The sequence below is a fragment of the Triturus cristatus genome, chromosome 6 (genome assembly GCF_964204655.1).
Source record: "Triturus cristatus chromosome 6, aTriCri1.1, whole genome shotgun sequence".
Classification (NCBI taxonomy): domain Eukaryota; kingdom Metazoa; phylum Chordata; class Amphibia; order Caudata; family Salamandridae; genus Triturus; species Triturus cristatus.
Window position 1 is genome coordinate 1,160,602,802 of NC_140589.1, and position 19,036 is coordinate 1,160,621,837.

General features: G+C 45.9%; 1 long non-coding RNA gene across 1 annotated transcript; it reads right to left on the reverse strand.

Annotated features, from left to right (window-relative positions):
* Nucleotides 1-605: 605 nt before the first annotated feature.
* LOC146821127 (uncharacterized) lies at nucleotides 606-19,007 on the reverse strand. Its single transcript, XR_014963112.1, has 2 exons — nucleotides 18,871-19,007; nucleotides 606-868 (listed from the first exon to the last, which is right to left on the reverse strand). It is a non-coding gene; the product is annotated as an uncharacterized LOC146821127 (long non-coding RNA).
* Nucleotides 19,008-19,036: the final 29 nt, after the last annotated feature.

Genomic DNA, 19,036 nt, shown 5'->3' on the forward strand with positions numbered 1-19,036 from the left:
TAATTGATCGTGATGGCTGCACTACAGAATCAAGAATCACAACTTTCTTCCCAAAACAGAAATATTTTATGACAAGTTATTTTTTATAAGTTATTATTTGCAATTCCATTTGTCAGAAACATTGAAAACAAAGCAAACACAAAAACACTCAATAATACAGTCAAAACTGCAGAGGGAAAGTGGAACAGGTTTGGAAATGATACAAGTTTGCCTCCCATGTTTAGGGTGGTGATGTTGGTCTGCTGAAATGAGGACATGTTGCTACCTAGTGGCCATAGAGCCTATGTGTCAGTGGCTCTTCATTCAGAGGGGCAAGCCTTAATAATGAATGAGAGAGCCCACAGTCTTGCCCATAACAAGTACAAGCCACACCGACACAAATGACTTGCTCTAAGACATATTGAATTATTTCAATTTGGCTAGCTCACAAGTCAGTTGGGTGTTGGAATTCCGCCAAAGAAGTGGTGTCAATAAAGATCAAAATAACAAAAGAGGAGGCAGAGAGCAAGTGTGCTCAATAAGTCACTCAGTCTAGGTCAGTTTTCCACCATAAAAGATGTTTCAATGAAGGTCCTTGTTGAATTAAAAAAATCCAGGAAAAAATATATTATAAAAAATTGTAGTTTAATTCAGAGAGCAAGAGAAATTCAGCTCGTCAAGTCAGAAGTTACCAGTCATCTGACCAGAATCTAGAATGCTTAACAGTTCTACAAGCATTTAAAGACTCAACATACAATAAAAGAGAATGTAACAGTCCTTTTCTCTGAATGCATTGCAGGCAACAAAATACAAGCAGAAGTGCAGGTACACTTTCCATGGTGCTGCTGTGGCTGGAATTGGAAACCATGTTAATTCCCTTCAGACATCCCTGTAAAAAAAGATAACAGAGTTGGAAGAAGTAGTGGATGTCCTGGTTTGCCTTGTGGGCAGCATCCATTGTTTATCTTGCATCCACCGTAATTATCGTAAAGCTAATTTGAAATATTAGCGACAAATGTTCACAATGCATTTTTCAGTGATCATAATCAATATAGCAAAAGTACATAGTTTGAGAAGTCATTTCCGCAGAATCATGACCCAATAAGCTGTGGCAAAAAAAGCAAAAGAGCAGGGAGCTTTCAGGAACAAGGGAAAAAGTCAAGAATGGGGCAGTTGCACAAGTAGTTAAGGGCATTTTTCCCTTCAGCTCAGAATCTGCAATAGTGCAAAAGCAAGCACAAATAGCATTTTATGAAAAACAAACCCACTAGTACTAAATCATTAACATCAGTGAATGAAAAAATATTATTACAATTATTGTGCTGCTATCCAAGGTAGAAGTATGTTTTTTAAAATCTAAACTAAACCAGTCTGATTGCTAGACTTGTGTGAGATTATGTTTATATAATGGTAAGGTAGGAATGCAGTATCTACATAAAATGCATGCAAAATCAACATGACAGACTAGTTATGAAATTACTATTCCCCAGAAATAAAACAAAATGACATGGTGAGGAAGAGCGGCTTAGTGATTGTTGGAAGGTGGTTTACTATTAGGTGCAGGTATGTACCTACAGATAGTAATACCAGCACAGTCACAAATAAGGTCCAGTTGCGTCTCAATAAATTAATCCTTGCTCAACCCTTGGTAGCTTGGCTGACTAGCATATAGGCTTAACTTAGTAGACAGGTGTGTAAAGCATTTAAAAATACAAATACCAGTAAGACATGACACACAATCAAAATCCCAAAACAATTTATAAAAATAGGAAATATTTGAATAATTAAAAAGACACCAAAACAATAAAATTCAATGTAGAGAACCAGAGATATGAATTAAATGCATTCTAGTGCCTAAAAGCAAAAAGTGCCACCATGGGACATATGGTTACACTTAACCGGGACAAAGTCTGAGTTTCAGGCTTACCGTGATGCAGCATGGGTCTGATACAATGAGCAATCGGGCCCGGTCAAGTTTTTACTTTGTGACTTAGGGCTTAATTACGAGTTTGGTGGTCTTGGAGTGGGCTGCCTTGCCAGCGCCCCATTCCTAGACTGCTGAGTTCGACAGCTAGCTGGCTGCCAGATTGCGAGCAACCTTGTGGTCTGGTGAGCAGTACTTTGGTGTCCCCACGGCGGTGCCTATTGAAAAGGCACCACAATTGGAGCATCTCAGCCCGTTCCTGCACAGCATCGACTGTAAAGTACATGCCATGCAAGAAAGGGATTGACTGCACACAGGGGGTCACAACATGTGCCTCCCTGCCGGCACCACATGGACCTGAGGAAATGGGGGGTGAGGAAACTCCTAATATGCTTGGCCAGGCAGTTGTGGTGGTCCTGTGGCGATCCCATCTCCGTATTTGTAATACCATGGGTGAACCAACAGCATGGTGGTTGAGGGCCTGCCACCAAGGGTTCGGCGGTCTGATGGAATGCTGAACTCATAATCATGCCCTTGGTCACTATTTTGGAGCTTTTTCTCTCAATGTCAATGGAGGCTCCTTGGTAAGCCGGGGTGTGAGTTGCCGATGGTGGCTTGCTTCAGAGGGAAGACTAGGTGAATTCCTGGAGGTCACGTTGATGGTGAAAAGCTCCAGAGATTCAGTGGTGCAAACCTGGATGTATGGCCAAGTCATGGTTCAACATCGCTGGCTTGCCTTTCGCCGACGTGTCAACTTATGAAGCTTTTCGATGAAAATTCTCCAAATGGTTCTGGATCTTCTTTCAGAAGGTACTTTTGGGGTCTTGAAGTATTCACAACACCAATCCACGTTTACATAATTTCTAAGTTGCTCCTTGGGAGGTTGGGACTTTAGGATCCACAATGCACCCTGCCAAATACTTCAAAGTCCAAGTGAAGTTGGTCAGCTGGGTTCCTCTTGATGGAGATGATGCAGGTGGAGCTCTTTAAATCTGTTGCTTTCAGGAAGCCCACTCCTTAAACTTTTAGAGCAAAGCAAAGTCCTTCCTTTGGTGAAGTCCAAAGTGTGCAGCAGGTGCAGTCCTTAAGAGTGCAGTCCTCTTGGTGCAGACCAATGGTTCAGCAGGGCAGTCCTTCTTCTTCTTCTTTCTTCCAGGCAGGAATCTAGGCTTCTGGGCTGGCAAGAAGGGGCGTACCACTCACCAATGTAGATCAGGGTGCCACCCTTTGTGATGAGAACTTCCCCTGAAGTGTGACACTTTCTTGTCCCAGAAAGCACTGTTCCACAAATATCAAAATGGAGAAAATCCCCTGGAGCTTAAGGTATGGCTAACCCATCCTTCAGGTGTGGCTAACTTTCCCTAACACTGTCCTTCCAGCCCCTCTGCTAATTCAATTACAGGGGGCTCCATTTCGACTAGGGGTGTAGGAAGCAGGAGTGGGCCTGGTTCCTGTCCTCACTATTTTTTGCCCTTTGGATACCAATTTGGCTACCAAGCTCCCTTCCTGCCTTTTAGGCAGGTTATCATACCAATTGTAATTACACCTAATTACCATACACATTTTGAACAGGGTGCTTGCCCTGGGCCCGGTTATCAAGGCCCAGGGTACCAGCACAGTCAGTAACCACCTGTCTCAGTCAACAAATAGGTGTGATCAGGGCAAAAAGGATGACTTTCTCAGAGTGACTTTCAAGATGGCTGCAAAGTTGTAAGGCTCACTCTGCTCTGATTTTACTATGCACTGGCTTGAATAGGGGACTTCAGATTCAGGAATCTTGATCTGCAAGTGAATGGGCACAATTTGACTTTGGAGCTTGGGCTGTAATGATGAAGAAACAGCCCTTGGAAGTGCTGTAGCCTTTCAACATACTAGCTGCTCCTGTAGCGGGCTTATCTTGAGGGAGCCCTGAATGGAGTAAATCACTGTGGCTGGTGGTGAAGGGCCTGGAGGAGTGAGGTCTCACAGAAGGGAGGTGTTTGGTGTTGGTCCTCCCCATGCTACTTTGTGCAGCAAAGGATAATCTCTGATTGAATATAAGAGGAAATGCTGAAATATTCCATGTCTGTTACGTGACACACCAAAATAAGCAAGTCATTAAGTGATTCAATGAAAATGGGAGCCTCATAAATAGGAATCTTCTGCCCTGGGATTGAACCGCTTATGATTATTAAAGGAAAAATGCTCTCCTGTAGTCCTAGTAGACGACAAAGAATGAACATCATGTGTGTGTATGAACAATTATCTATGCTTAAGCTGTATTCCAAACTACACACTTCACCAGTTCACTGTCCAAAATATAGGAATCTCTGAGAAACATACAGCTATACTAAGTTAGTTCCATATCAGTAGTACCCTCTAGAGTACTGGGACTACTAAACTGTGAGTGGATAGTAATTTTGCTTTCACTTACAACAAAACTGTTTGAAGCTCCCTTCGAGGCATACAGGAGTGAGAAAGTAGGATGAACACTGTAGTAGTGATCCTCCCCCAGTTGTCACTCAATAAATCCATCTCAGAACCTAGATCTTCTAGATGACTGCTCTTTTATGAAGCACTGTCCAGCAAACAGAAGGTGCACATAATCCAATCAAAGACAGTGAGGCCGGTTACTCTGGAACCTCTACTGTCCCATCTACAAAGCATAAAACTGTTGACTTGACAGTCAAATAATCAACTGCTCTAATGTTCAAAATTATATCAGGGTATTCAGAGGTAAAATCATTAAAAAAAACACTGGCTATTACTGACAAACAACTAAATAAAGGAAAGCATACATAGTTTCAATTTCTGACTGGAGCCACTCTATCAGGAATCTCCAAAAGTAGATCATTCACTGGGAGGACAGACGTAGATGAGAAAATATTCACATTTTTCACAAAGCTGAATGAGATAGTATGATGACATTTCTGATAGGCTTTCTGCAGGAGTTTTTAGATACTACATTTAAATCCCCCAGAATCCCAAAGAACTCCAGAATGCAAGCCCACAACATGGAGAGGAACAAAGCACCAAGACCTATTATCGCATGTTTTTGCAAATACTAGTAGGCTTGGAAGATATTACAGCCAGCAAAAAAGAATTACTTTTTCCAGTAGAGGGGAAAAATGTCAACTCCGGCTGATTATCCACAAGATAAGAATACAAAATATAAGACATTTTTAGTATTGTACCCTGTACTCTATGAATGAGATACTCGGCTTTCACCCGGTGATAATGTGGTTAACCATGAAGAACACCAATGTTTGCTCTTTCTCCAAGTTTGTTACATTGGAGTGTTAGAATAGTAAATCTGGTCTCTGGTCCTCCATGAATACTCATTCTCTAGTGTTCATTGGTTGAAGTGAGAATAGTAAAAGTGACTCTGCCAATTGTATATATTTTTTCCCAAAGTTTATTCGACTCGAGTGAGAATAGTAAATGTGATTTCCCTCCCCCCCAATATAAGCCCTTCTCCAATGTTTGCTAGACTGGAGTTAGAATGTTAAAGCTGACTCTCCAAATGTATGGACTTTCCCCCGTGCATGTTACATTGGAGTTAAAATGCATAATTTGATCTGCCAAGAAGGCATTTTCCCCAATTTTGGTAGGTAAATGTATTAGAATGGTATTTTATTTTTTGTTTTTGTAAATGTGTATTGTAGTTAGGTTTCAACATATGTCATTATTTTGGATGGTTTTAAAATATTTGGACAATATTTCATCGCATATTTTATATATTATTATTTTTGAAAAAGTATTTACTATTTGTTTTAATATGTTAAAAATAATAATATTGATATACATTTGCATATTTTATTTATAATAGTGAAGTAAATAGATGAATAATTATATTGTTATGCAGTGTTTACTTTTTAGTATAAATTGCAAATATATATTTTAATTCACATTGCATGTGTTATAATAAATCTATTGTATACATGTACGTGAGTTAATTACAATATTAAGAGAAAACGTCAATAGTGTCCAATAGCCCTGGTGAGTTCAAACCCACTGGGTAATCCCACCCAATTTTAAACATTTCTAAACAAAAAGGGGCTGATTAGGACATCGGTCGGAAAGTCATTGACTGCCGGTCGCAGGCTTTCTGACATACATTCATCATTTAAAGTCTGACCGCGTAATTACAATGTAGGCGGTTGGAGTTTAAACCAGCCGGTCAGACCGACAGGCTTCCGATGGGCTCCAGGAGGCACAGTTGGAGACTGCACATAATCCCTTAAGGGATTATGATGTTGGTTTCTGACAAACCTTTCATGTTGGACTTTCCGGCATGAAACCCCTGTCGGAAAGCAACTTTGGGGCCCCCTATCAGGGCCCCATGTCTCTGCAACCTCCAGCTGGGGGTGCCCCCTGTAAATCCCTGCTCCATGTGGCAGGCACCATGAGGTGCAGGGATTTACAGTGACTCCCATTTTTCTATGGGAGCTTGTGCTGTGGCCATTTTCCATAGGGAAATGGGAGTTTGCGGCCACAGCTTGTGCATTGTCGCTTTGTAATACGGTGTTCGGAACCGCTGACCTAATCCAACTGACATTGTAATTAGGGCCAGAGTATTTTAATGCATGAGATTAGTGGGCAGGTTAAAACAAATATGCAAGATTTTTACTGTAAAACTAACAATTCATGATAAAATCAAAAATATATATGTTTGCTGATCAACAAACCACTTTTCGGAAACCTAATTATTGTTTATTTAGCAATATTTAGGCCATAAAAAAAGCAAAGATGTAAACATGATACAAACATTTCACATCAAGGGCCTCATGTAGGTAAATAAATTTTACCGGTTCTTAAATACCGAGCCGTACCGAATCGGTAAATTAGAATCGGTAAGTTATATGTAGGTAAAAATTCGGTAACAGTTACCGATTCGGTAACATTCGGTAAATACGAATCGGAATTCACCGAATCGGTAAATACCGAGGTGATAATTACCGAATCGGAAAATACCGAGGTGGTATCTACCGATTCGGAAAAGACCGAGGTGGTATTCACCGAATCGGAAAATACCGAATCGGTATGTACGGATTCGGTAAATAACAGCACATGACTTGACGAAACAGCTAATCCTGTGCAACGACAGCCCACCCAACCAGGAACTGCCCACACCCAGGCAGGTGTACACAATTAGCCGACGTGGCCACACCCAGGCAGGTGTACATAATTAGCCGACCCTGGAGAGGCTTGGAGTGCAGAGGAGAGGCAGGGAGCAGTTGCATGTGCGAGCGGGAAACGAACAGCATGTCCAGCCAGAGAACACAGAAAGACGGAGGGAAAAGGAGGAGGAAGCTCAAATTCAGCCCCAAGGAACTCCAGGTGCTGGTGGAGGAGGTGGTGAAGCAGCACCAGAAGCTGTTTGGGAGGCAATCCCTGCAAGTGCCTGAGGCCGAAAAGCGCAACATATGGCTGGCCATCCAGGCGCAGGTCAATGCTGTGGGAGTGACCCACAGGGACATTGAGGTCCTCAAAAAGCGCTGGTATGACCTGAGGATTGTGACCAAGAGGAAGATGGGCGACATCCAGAAGGAGGCCAGCCAGACCGGAGGTGGAACCAACAGGGCACCTGCCCTCACCGAACTGGAGGAGCTGGTGGCGGCCACAATCGAGCAAGAGAGCGTCGTGGGTCTTGGGGACGCCGACAGCTCTGCCAGAGCCGCAACACACCAAGGTAAGACGAAAACACAGCAATGTAGCCCCCCCTACCCCTATCCCACATCCCCCATTGTGAAACGAGAATCACACTGCAGTCCACACGTGTCAGTGCAGACAGGCAATGCATTCCGGGAGATGTAGTCAGGGCAACACTAACCATGACGTAAATGTCACAGGGCAACAGGGCATGTCACGCACTCGAGGCACAAGGAGACAGAGGACAGATTGGAATGTGAAATGATTTATTGTGACGCTTGCAATGCAGCCCTTCGGGGACACTGAGCCAATGTTGTTTTTCTGTCCACAGATGTGACATCATGCAGTACAGGGCATGCTGCAGGGGAGACGGCACACCTGCCACAAAAATCACCTCTAGCCAGCACGAGTTCAGACCAGGGAGCAGGCCCACTGGCAGCCGCACCACCAACACAGCCAGCCTCGCCGCACACAGAGCCAGCATCACCTCACCGAGAGCCAGCATCACCACAACCACAGCCAGCATCGCCACTCATGTTCGAATCACCGGCCACATCTCCGCTTGCAGGTGTGAGAATGAGGAGGCGTCCAGCAGCCAGGCTACGAGCCTTCGACACCTCGTCAGACGACAGCATGGGCCCAGAAGACCGCACCGGGCACCAGGAAGGGAGCCATCCCACTGTGCCCCACACCTCACAGGCAGCACAGACGGGAGCAAGAGGGCGCCGCAGGTCGCGTGTCCAGAGTCCACCAGCACCCACTGACGGCCATGGTGTCTTCTTGGGGCTCGAGGGCCAAATGTTGAAGCAACAGCGCCTGCAATCAAAGGCAGTTATGTCAGTCCAGAGGCACATGCGGGTGATGAAGACAAGCTTAGTCAACATGGACACAAACATTGGCGGCATGGCTGCGGGCATTCGGGACATGTCCCAGTCAATCCAGCAGTTGTGCAGCAAATTAGATGCTGACATCGAAGCACGGCGCCGGGAACGCCAGAGAAGGGACACTACCAGCAGGGCACTCAACCGTCTGGCAACTGCGACTTCCCTACTTTGCCGGCGCTCTGTGACGATGCAGGAGGGCCTAACACAGTGCTGCAGCGACCTGTCTCGGGGGATGGTGCAGGTGACAAGTGCACTAGGGGTGCTATTGACTAGTCAGGCGTCGACAACTGCTGCAGGGGATGCTGCGGAGCGCATCGACACCAGCAGCAGCATCACACCCCCCGTCCCAGAAGCACGCAGGAGCAGCAGGCGGCTTGGGGTTGGCTCTAGTGAGGATGCACAGGCCGTGCAATCCACCACTGCAGCGCGTATGCGCAAACATTGATGTGGCCCTGCTTAGCCACTTCCCATTGGGTGACGTAACCCTGGACATACTCCTTGTATAGATGGTATATTGCCAGATTGGCCTGTTCATGTGTTCATGGCGTGGTGCCACATTAAACTACGTCATGACTTCTCACAACTCGCTGTGTCCCCTCACTTACTCAGAAATAGTTGCATGTGATCTCTGCCCGTCTCTCTCTCCCATCGATTGCAGTTGGCACTCTAGCTGCGCTGCCCTCTGGCTGGCCTGACTCATCCTCGTTGTCCTCAAAATATGTTAGTTCCACATCTGTACCTTTTTTCGTGGCAAGGTTGTGCAGCATTGCACAAGTGGCAATAATCTTGCAGCAGGTGATGGGTTTGTACTGGCGTGCGCCTCCGCTCTTGTGGAGGCAGCGGAACCTGCTCTTCAGTAGTCCAAACGTGCGCTCCACCACATTGCGTGTTGTTTTGTGGGCCACGTTGTATCGTCTCTCACTCTGGGTTGCTGGGTGTAGGTAGGGAGTGAGGATGAATGAACGGCATGCATATGCACTGTCGCCTGGATGAGTAAGAGGGAACCATCAGTTACATGCCTCTATACACTCTGATTTGCAGGTTTCAAGGGGCGTCACTGTTACTTACCCAGCAGGTATCCCTCTCCGAATTCGCCGGCACTCAGTCGTGTGTAGATCCCACTATTCTGGAAGATGTAAGAGTCGTGGGTGCTCCCAGGAAACTTTGCAACAATATCTGTGATGATGTTCCCTGCATCACAGATCACCTGCACATTGATGGAGTGGGTGGACTTCCTGTTCCTGTAGATGTGCTCTGTATCAGCTGGTGGACAGATTGGGATGTGTGTACCATCAATACAGCCGATGACATGGGGGAACTGTGCCATGTGATAAAAGTCTGTTTTTGTTTTCTGCAGTGCAGCCTGTGTGTTTGGGAAGCTTATGTAGTGGTGCATTCTCTGCATCATGGCATCCAGGAACTTCCTGAAGAAACGGGACAGGCAACTCTGGGATACCCCACCCACCGCAGCTATCACCACCTGATAACTGCCGGATGCCAGTAGATGTAGGCTGCAGAGCACCTGCACATGTGGTGGTATGGCGTGCGCCCTTCTTGTTGGATGGTCCAGGAGTGGGTGCAGGTCCCTTATCAGGTCCATGATGGTTTCGGGGTGTAGCCTGTACCTCTCATGTATCTCTGCATCAGTCAGCTGTAATAGTGTGATGCGCTGTCTGTAGATTTGTTCCTCCCGTCGCCACACCCTCAGTCCTGCTGCCTGTAGACGTAGGCGCCTTGCAATGACGTACATGGCGGCCATGTTGTCCACGCTGTTGCATTTTGGGATTGCTTATGTGCATTGTTGATGGTTACCACCTGCTTTCAATCCGTGTTAATTACCGACTCTTATTTACCGATTTTCCTGGATTTCTTAATTACCGCCTGCTCCTACATGTCATTTTAAATTTTTACCACTTCATATTTACCACTTCATATTTACCGATTCGTTAATTATGTATTCGGTAAACATGAATCGGTATTTTGGAATTCGGTAACTATGAATCGGTATTTACCGCCTCATATTTACCGAAAAGTGGTTTTTGGACTCCTACATCTCACTTGTCTGAATACCGGTCGGTAACGGCATATTTACCGAAAATCGGCCGTTACCGACCGGTATTTCGCTACCTACATGAGGCCCCAAGGGCCTCATGTAGGTAAATAAATTTTACCGGTTCTTAAATACCGAGCCGTACCGAATCGGTAAATTAGAATCGGTAAGTTATATGTAGGTAAAAATTCGGTAACAGTTACCGATTCGGTAACATTCGGTAAATACGAATCGGAATTCACCGAATCGGTAAATACCGAGGTGATAATTACCGAATCGGAAAATACCGAGGTGGTATCTACCGATTCGGAAAAGACCGAGGTGGTATCCACCGAATCGGAAAATACCGAATCGGTATGTACGGATTCGGTAAATAACAGCACATGACTTGACGAAACAGCTAATCCTGTGCAACGACAGCCCACCCAACCAGGAACTGCCCACACCCAGGCAGGTGTACACAATTAGCCGACGTGGCCACACCCAGGCAGGTGTACATAATTAGCCGACCCTGGAGAGGCTTGGAGTGCAGAGGAGAGGCAGGGAGCAGTTGCATGTGCGAGCGGGAAACGAACAGCATGTCCAGCCAGAGAACACAGAAAGACGGAGGGGAAAGGAGGAGGAAGCTCAAATTCAGCCCCAAGGAACTCCAGGTGCTGGTGGAGGAGGTGGTGAAGCAGCACCAGAAGCTGTTTGGGAGGCAATCCCTGCAAGTGCCTGAGGCCGAAAAGTGCAACATATGGCTGGCCATCCAGGCGCAGGTCAATGCTGTGGGAGTGACCCACAGGGACATTGAGGTCCTCAAAAAGCGCTGGTATGACCTGAGGATTGTGACCAAGAGGAAGATGGGCGACATCCAGAAGGAGGCCAGCCAGACCGGAGGTGGAACCAACAGGGCACCTGCCCTCACCGAACTGGAGGAGCTGGTGGCGGCCACAATCGAGCAAGAGAGCGTCGTGGGTCTTGGGGACGCCGACAGCTCTGCCAGAGCCGCAACACACCAAGGTAAGACGAAAGCACAGCAATGTAGCCCCCCCTACCCCTATCCCACATCCCCCATTGTGAAACGAGAATCACACTGCAGTCCACACGTGTCAGTGCAGACAGGCAATGCATTCCGGGAGATGTAGTCAGGGCAACACTAACCATGACGTAAATGTCACAGGGCAACAGGGCATGTCACGCACTCGAGGCACAAGGAGACAGAGGACAGATTGGAATGTGAAATGATTTATTGTGACGCTTGCAATGCAGCCCTTCGGGGACACTGAGCCAATGTTGTTTTTCTGTCCACAGATGTGACATCATGCAGTACAGGGCATGCTGCAGGGGAGACGGCACACCTGCCACAAAAATCACCTCTAGCCAGCACGAGTTCAGACCAGGGAGCAGGCCCACTGGCAGCCGCACCACCAACACAGCCAGCCTCGCCGCACACAGAGCCAGCATCACCTCACCGAGAGCCAGCATCACCACAACCACAGCCAGCATCGCCACTCATGTTCGAATCACCGGCCACATCTCCGCTTGCAGGTGTGAGAATGAGGAGGCGTCCAGCAGCCAGGCTACGAGCCTTCGACACCTCGTCAGACGACAGCATGGGCCCAGAAGACCGCACCGGGCACCAGGAAGGGAGCCATCCCACTGTGCCCCACACCTCACAGGCAGCACAGACGGGAGCAAGAGGGCGCCGCAGGTCGCGTGTCCAGAGTCCACCAGCACCCACTGACGGCCATGGTGTCTTCTTGGGGCTCGAGGGCCAAATGTTGAAGCAACAGCGCCTGCAATCAAAGGCAGTTATGTCGGTCCAGAGGCACATGCGGGTGATGAAGACAAGCTTAGTCAACATGGACACAAACATTGGCGGCATGGCTGCGGGCATTCGGGACATGTCCCAGTCAATCCAGCAGTTGTGCAGCAAATTAGATGCTGACATCGAAGCACGGCGCCGGGAACGCCAGAGAAGGGACACTACCAGCAGGGCACTCAACCGTCTGGCAACTGCGACTTCCCTACTTTGCCGGCGCTCTGTGACGATGCAGGAGGGCCTAACACAGTGCTGCAGCGACCTGTCTCGGGGGATGGTGCAGGTGACAAGTGCACTATTGACTAGTCAGGCGTCGACAACTGCTGCAGGGGATGCTGCGGAGCGCATCGACACCAGCAGCAGCATCACACCCCCCGTCCCAGAAGCACGCAGGAGCAGCAGGCGGCTTGGGGTTGGCTCTAGTGAGGATGCACAGGCCGTGCAATCCACCACTGCAGCGCGTATGCGCAAACATTGATGTGGCCCTGCTTAGCCACTTCCCATTGGGTGACGTAACCCTGGACATACTCCTTGTATAGATGGTATATTGCCAGATTGGCCTGTTCATGTGTTCATGTGTTCATGGCGTGGTGCCACATTAAACTACGTCATGACTTCTCACAACTCGCTGTGTCCCCTCACTTACTCAGAAATAGTTGCATGTGATCTCTGCCCGTCTCTCTCTCCCATCGATTGCAGTTGGCACTCTAGCTGCGCTGCTCTCTGGCTGGCCTGACTCATCCTCGTTGTCCTCAAAATATGTTAGTTCCACATCTGTACCTTTTTTCGTGGCAAGGTTGTGCAGCATTGCACAAGTGGCAATAATCTTGCAGCAGGTGATGGGTTTGTACTGGCGTGCGCCTCCGCTCTTGTGGAGGCAGCGGAACCTGCTCTTCAGTAGTCCAAACGTGCGCTCCACCACATTGCGTGTTGTTTTGTCGGCCACGTTGTATCGTCTCTCACTCTGGGTTGCTGGGTGTAGGTAGGGAGTGAGGATGAATGAACGGCATGCATATGCACTGTCGCCTGGATGAGTAAGAGGGAACCATCAGTTACATGCCTCTATACACTCTGATTTGCAGGTTTCAAGGGGCGTCACTGTTACTTACCCAGCAGGTATCCCTCTCCGAATTCGCTGGCACTCAGTCGTGTGTAGATCCCACTATTCTGGAAGATGTAAGAGTCGTGGGTGCTCCCAGGAAACTTTGCAACAATATCTGTGATGATGTTCCCTGCATCACAGATCACCTGCACATTGATGGAGTGGGTGGACTTCCTGTTCCTGTAGATGTGCTCTGTATCAGCTGGTGGACAGATTGGGATGTGTGTACCATCAATACAGCCGATGACATGGGGGAACTGTGCCATGTGATAAAAGTCTGTTTTTGTTTTCTGCAGTGCAGCCTGTGTGTTTGGGAAGCTTATGTAGTGGTGCATTCTCTGCATCATGGCATCCAGGAACTTCCTGAAGAAACGGGACAGGCAACTCTGGGATACACCACCCACCGCAGCTATCACCACCTGATAACTGCCGGATGCCAGTAGATGTAGGCTGCAGAGCACCTGCACATGTGGTGGTATGGCGTGCGCCCTTCTTGTTGGCTGGTCCAGGAGTGGGTGCAGGTCCCTTATCAGGTCCATGATGGTTTCGGGGTGTAGCCTGTACCTCTCATGTATCTCTGCATCAGTCAGCTGTAATAGTGTGATGCGCTGTCTGTAGATTTGTTCCTCCCGTCGCCACACCCTCAGTCCTGCTGCCTGTAGACGTAGGCGCCTTGCAATGACGTACATGGCGGCCATGTTGTCCACGCTGTTGCATTTTGGGATTGCTTATGTGCATTGTTGATGGTTACCACCTGCTTTCAATCCGTGTTAATTACCGACTCTTATTTACCGATTTTCCTGGATTTCTTAATTACCGCCTGCTCCTACATGTCATTTTAAATTTTTACCACTTCATATTTACCACTTCATATTTACCGATTCGTTAATTATGTATTCGGTAAACATGAATCGGTATTTTGGAATTCGGTAACTATGAATCGGTATTTACCGCCTCATATTTACCGAAAAGTGGTTTTTGGACTCCTACATCTCACTTGTCTGAATACCGGTCGGTAACGGCATATTTACCGAAAATCGGCCGTTACCGACCGGTATTTCGCTACCTACATGAGGCCCCAAGTGTTTTAAAAAAGAGGATAAAACATACAATAGGCGAACAGTAAAATCTAACATTAGGAAAACGATCTAAAAAATAAATAGGAAATACATCAGAATAAATGTGACTGCTAAATCATAATAACAGAATCATATTATGACTAAAGTGCAATAAGTACAACTGGCTGACGAACAACAGATTAACTCAGATTCTTTCCCTGTTTCATTGCGCACTGGATATACTTAGCTACCGCCAGGCAAATATAAATTGAAAGCACAGAATGCACATGAAGCATGGCTTGCCAATAATGTCTAAAGTTCGTCTTCCTCAAAAATCATATTAAAAAAACGTTCCCTAACATGTAGATAACATATACAAAAGAAAATAAATATAGTGTGGTCTAAGAAGAGCAAGTATTGCATGGGCACAATACCTGACCAGTGGCATAAGAAATTGGTTCAGGGAAGGCAGCCATAAAGCGCAGTGTGTTCACCCTCAATCTAGTGAGTAGAGATCTATGACGGTCGTTAGAAGAACACAAGAGAAGCAATTCCATACCCGGTCTGCATTTTAAATGCCTATAGTATGATACCCTATGTTGACGCTTTCAGTGTGGTCCACATTATTTCCACAACAGGCCATAAAGCAGGCCTTTAATGTTTGTTTGCAAGAAGGTAAGCAGGTTTGCAATACAGACTGTAACTACCGTTTTTACTGTAGGTTACCCTTGGGATCTTCATTGCCTTGTCTAGTTTCATACAATCCGACTATACTGTATGATGAAAACAGTTTGTGGCTTAGTCCTAATAGACAGCCAACTAAGGAGCAGGCAGAGTTTAATAAAATGTAAAATGTAAACAAGTCCTAATTCTACGTGACATATGTAGGTTGCAGTACTCTGGGGGACTGCCAAAAGTCTTTAAAGGACCCAATTCTCAATTCTTTGAATGTCAAGGTAATCCTTAATTCCCCATAACTCAGAGGTGTAAATTGATAGAAATTTTTGTTGATAAACCTCCACCAACTCTTAAAGAGGCTTGAGGCCTAAAGATGATGAAGACTTAAATATTGGCCCAACACTTGGTGTCATAATAGATCCCAGTGGCTTCTAGGTGCAGGTATCATGAAATAGGACCCCAGACATGGAAAGGTTGAAACAGGGATGATTTTAGGTGTATTTACCACAAAGGACTTATTTCCATCCTCTTTGGGCCATACACCATTATATGTGTTCTTTGATTGATTCACTGATAACTTAAGATCTTTCATAAAGATTCTAATTGGTCAAGCAATTTCAGAAGCACAAGCGGGACCCTGGCAAATAACACTGCATTATCCACATGGAATAATGCAGGGACTGGGCCATTCATTTAAAGAGTGAACAAAAATGGGGCCAGCATACAACCCATACTCCCTTAGCTAGGTAAAACAGTGCTGTTGTCTCACCCTTAGTGCTATAACTCACATTAGCAGTTACCTTGTCATGCAGCTCTCTTAAAATACTCACAAAGTTAGCCTCCACCTTCATGCCAGTCATAATATTCCAAAGCTTTGAGTGATTCGTGTGGTCAACTGCTGATCTCAAGTCAGTAAACACTCCCAGACTTGGCTACTGAGTATATATTTATCAGCAAGTAAAGAGTAAGGCATTGCATGGCTGAGCCTAGACCAGCATGTTAGCCAAACTGCAGGTCTGAAATAATATTATTATCAAGGGCCCAAACTTCTAAACGTTTTATAATATCCTGTCATTCATTTATGGGGTTGAGTTAATGAGTGATATAGGGTGACAACATTTTGGGTCACATATACTTCCCTTTTTAAAGATGAGTGCTACTGTAGCATATGACCAAGATTTCAGAAGGCCTGCATTACAAAAATTATTCAAGACATTTGTTTAGAGCAGTGTCCATAATGTAATGCTTTCTTTAAATAAATCGGCAGGGGCTAATCCGGGCTGAATCTTTACCTTATCGGCACATATATGTGGCAGTTATTACACACGTCTCCACATCAAGTCCCTTCTGTTGTCTCATAGTGCCTTTTCCCCTAGAAGTAGGTAATTTATCTGAGGGAGGGATATCGTGGTAAATGGTCTACCCAGGTGTCAGGCAGAATCACAGATTCAAAGTCAGTCTCTGTGGAGTTGCTTAAGTACAGATGATTGAACACCTGCCAGAATGCTTGAGTGTCTTTCAGGAAACTGGAAGCTTGTAAAGACTTGCATGCATCATCTCTAATTGCCTTTTTCCTACTTGCAAGTGCCTTCTTATAGGCCACCTGACATTTATGAACATGGTTGGCATCCTGCGGTACCCATGTTGACAGCTTTTAACAAATCAATGTGTTTTTGGTAACAGTTTGAGGAAAACCATCTATGAAGTTTCAACTTGCGAAATGGCACAGGGACAATCTGAAGCTCCCTAATGCAATGATATAATATACCATAGCAGCTCAAATGTTCAGCTGAGCCATCCCCCTCCCCATCCAGAAATTTAAAAATTCTGGTTTGTTATTTGTCATGGTATTGTAAAGTAATTAAAAACTCTGCATATAAGGTAATCTATGGTTGCCTGCGTTTGTGCCCCGATTGGCATGTTGGTAAAAAGATCATCGTGTGCTACTTTTTGTGCACAAGAGAAGTACTGCTGTCTTTAAAAACCTGCTTTGTAACTTAGTCAAGAATATCTCATTGAGCCCCAATGCTGACTGGGCTTATTTTTCGAAATAACTGAAAATGCATGCTCCTAACCCTGTCTGTTACTACTGTCCAGGAGCTCCAGCCTGCCCTTTCCTTTTAGTTGGGTACACCTTGATTCTTGTTGTGACATTAGTGAAAAGCTATGTCTCCAAATGCACATTCCTCTGGAAGAAGAGATATTAAAGCAGTGCTACCAGGTATTTTTGTGCTCTCTTTACCCTTACCTAAAAACAGAAGACCTGATGAAAACACAGGGATTAGCACCCTTCTCACTGCAAGAAGACTAACTTTGTGAATACACCTCAAACTAGCTCATCACAAAAATGTAGATGTCTTATCCAATGGCAGAAAGCAAGAGTTCACTACTTAAATGTCTTAAATGTATCACTTGTGGATCTCCTTACTGACCAGCCTTTCTTAATTACGATCACAGAGAATGCACGTTGAAATAAAGGTTGCACTCCACTCCGGACTGAATCTACATACATTCAAGTGCTCAACGTCTGTGACCAACTAGTAGTGGACTTTTCTACCCAACTGTAGTATCCTGGTCTTATGGTTCATGATGTGCCAGTGGAATGCTTCCTGAATGATGTAAGATGGAATGTTGGGAGTGGGAACTCACAGTTGGAGATGGGCTGAGCGCCTGGCTGGCTGCTCCTGGTGGGGCTTATTTACATCTAACCTACATCTTGTAACCAACCTTAATAAATCTACTTGAAACTACTTCTTGGATGTGGGCCTGATTACTACAATTTATTGGCGACGAGTTGAACTAAAGAACCTGCGTCTGCTACCTCTGAAACCTTCATCTTCAAGTCTGGAGTACCTACTCTCAAGATAAAGCAACTCTTGTAACTACAACTGCGTTAACTCAACAACTGGCACATATCAGCCCCACCAGTGACCTCCCACCGGTCGCCCTCAACGCAATAGCGCCAGTTCTAGTTTCTACGCAGCTCAAGTGTCTTCAGTATCTCTAAAGGTCTGTTATTGCTGTTCCTACAGCGTTCCTAAAGTCTGTTCATGCTGTTCACACAGCCTGTCTCAACGCTTCATATGTCGTACAGATGATCCTACACTACAACATATGTCTACAGAGCTTCAATACACGTTTTAGGAGCTACATCAAATGTATACAGTACCTCTTCATATAAGGTAATCTGTGGTTGCCTGCGTTTGTGCCCCGATTGGCATGTTGGTAAAAAGATCATCGTGTGCTACTTTTTGTGCACAAGAGAAGTACTGCTGTCTTTAAAAACCTGCTTTGATTGGTGCTTTCGTCGTTCTTAAGTACTTTATTGAAAGAATTGGAAGTTTCTCTTGATGCTGCATCTATGTTGACTTTGGATCAGTTGTGTAAGCATGCATGTGTCTGATCAGGATGCTATTGAGGGGACACTCGTTTTATTCATCAAAGTGGGACTTTCCTTTGTCAAATCTACCGCTGTGTCTCCCTGCCTGCTATCTTGTCCTGCCCTCAACGTTGCTTATTACAGACTGCGCCCGCTCCCTGCATATGTACCTCGGGTTTGAAGTGGCAGTGAACTATTCATTTCATGTTTGTCCTGCGTATGCATGGGGAGCATCCGGGCAGTCTACGAGGAGTTTGTGGCTGTTGGAGAGACATTTCCAAAGTTTTTATTCACCGTATTTTCAAGACGCTTAAACTGCCATTCTCTTCCACATTTTTCAAACTCAGCACGTGCCTGCCTCTGCATGCGCAATCTCACCTGTGGCTCCTCGAGGACCTTCCTTGCTTGTTTGTGACGCCATGCTCAGATCTCCTCATTCGGCTCAGATCTCCTCATTCGGGCGTTAGCAGCACGATCACGCCGGGAGCCATCCGGTGCGGCGTAGCCCGTGCGTGTCACCATTTTGGATTTGGCATTTCTGCAG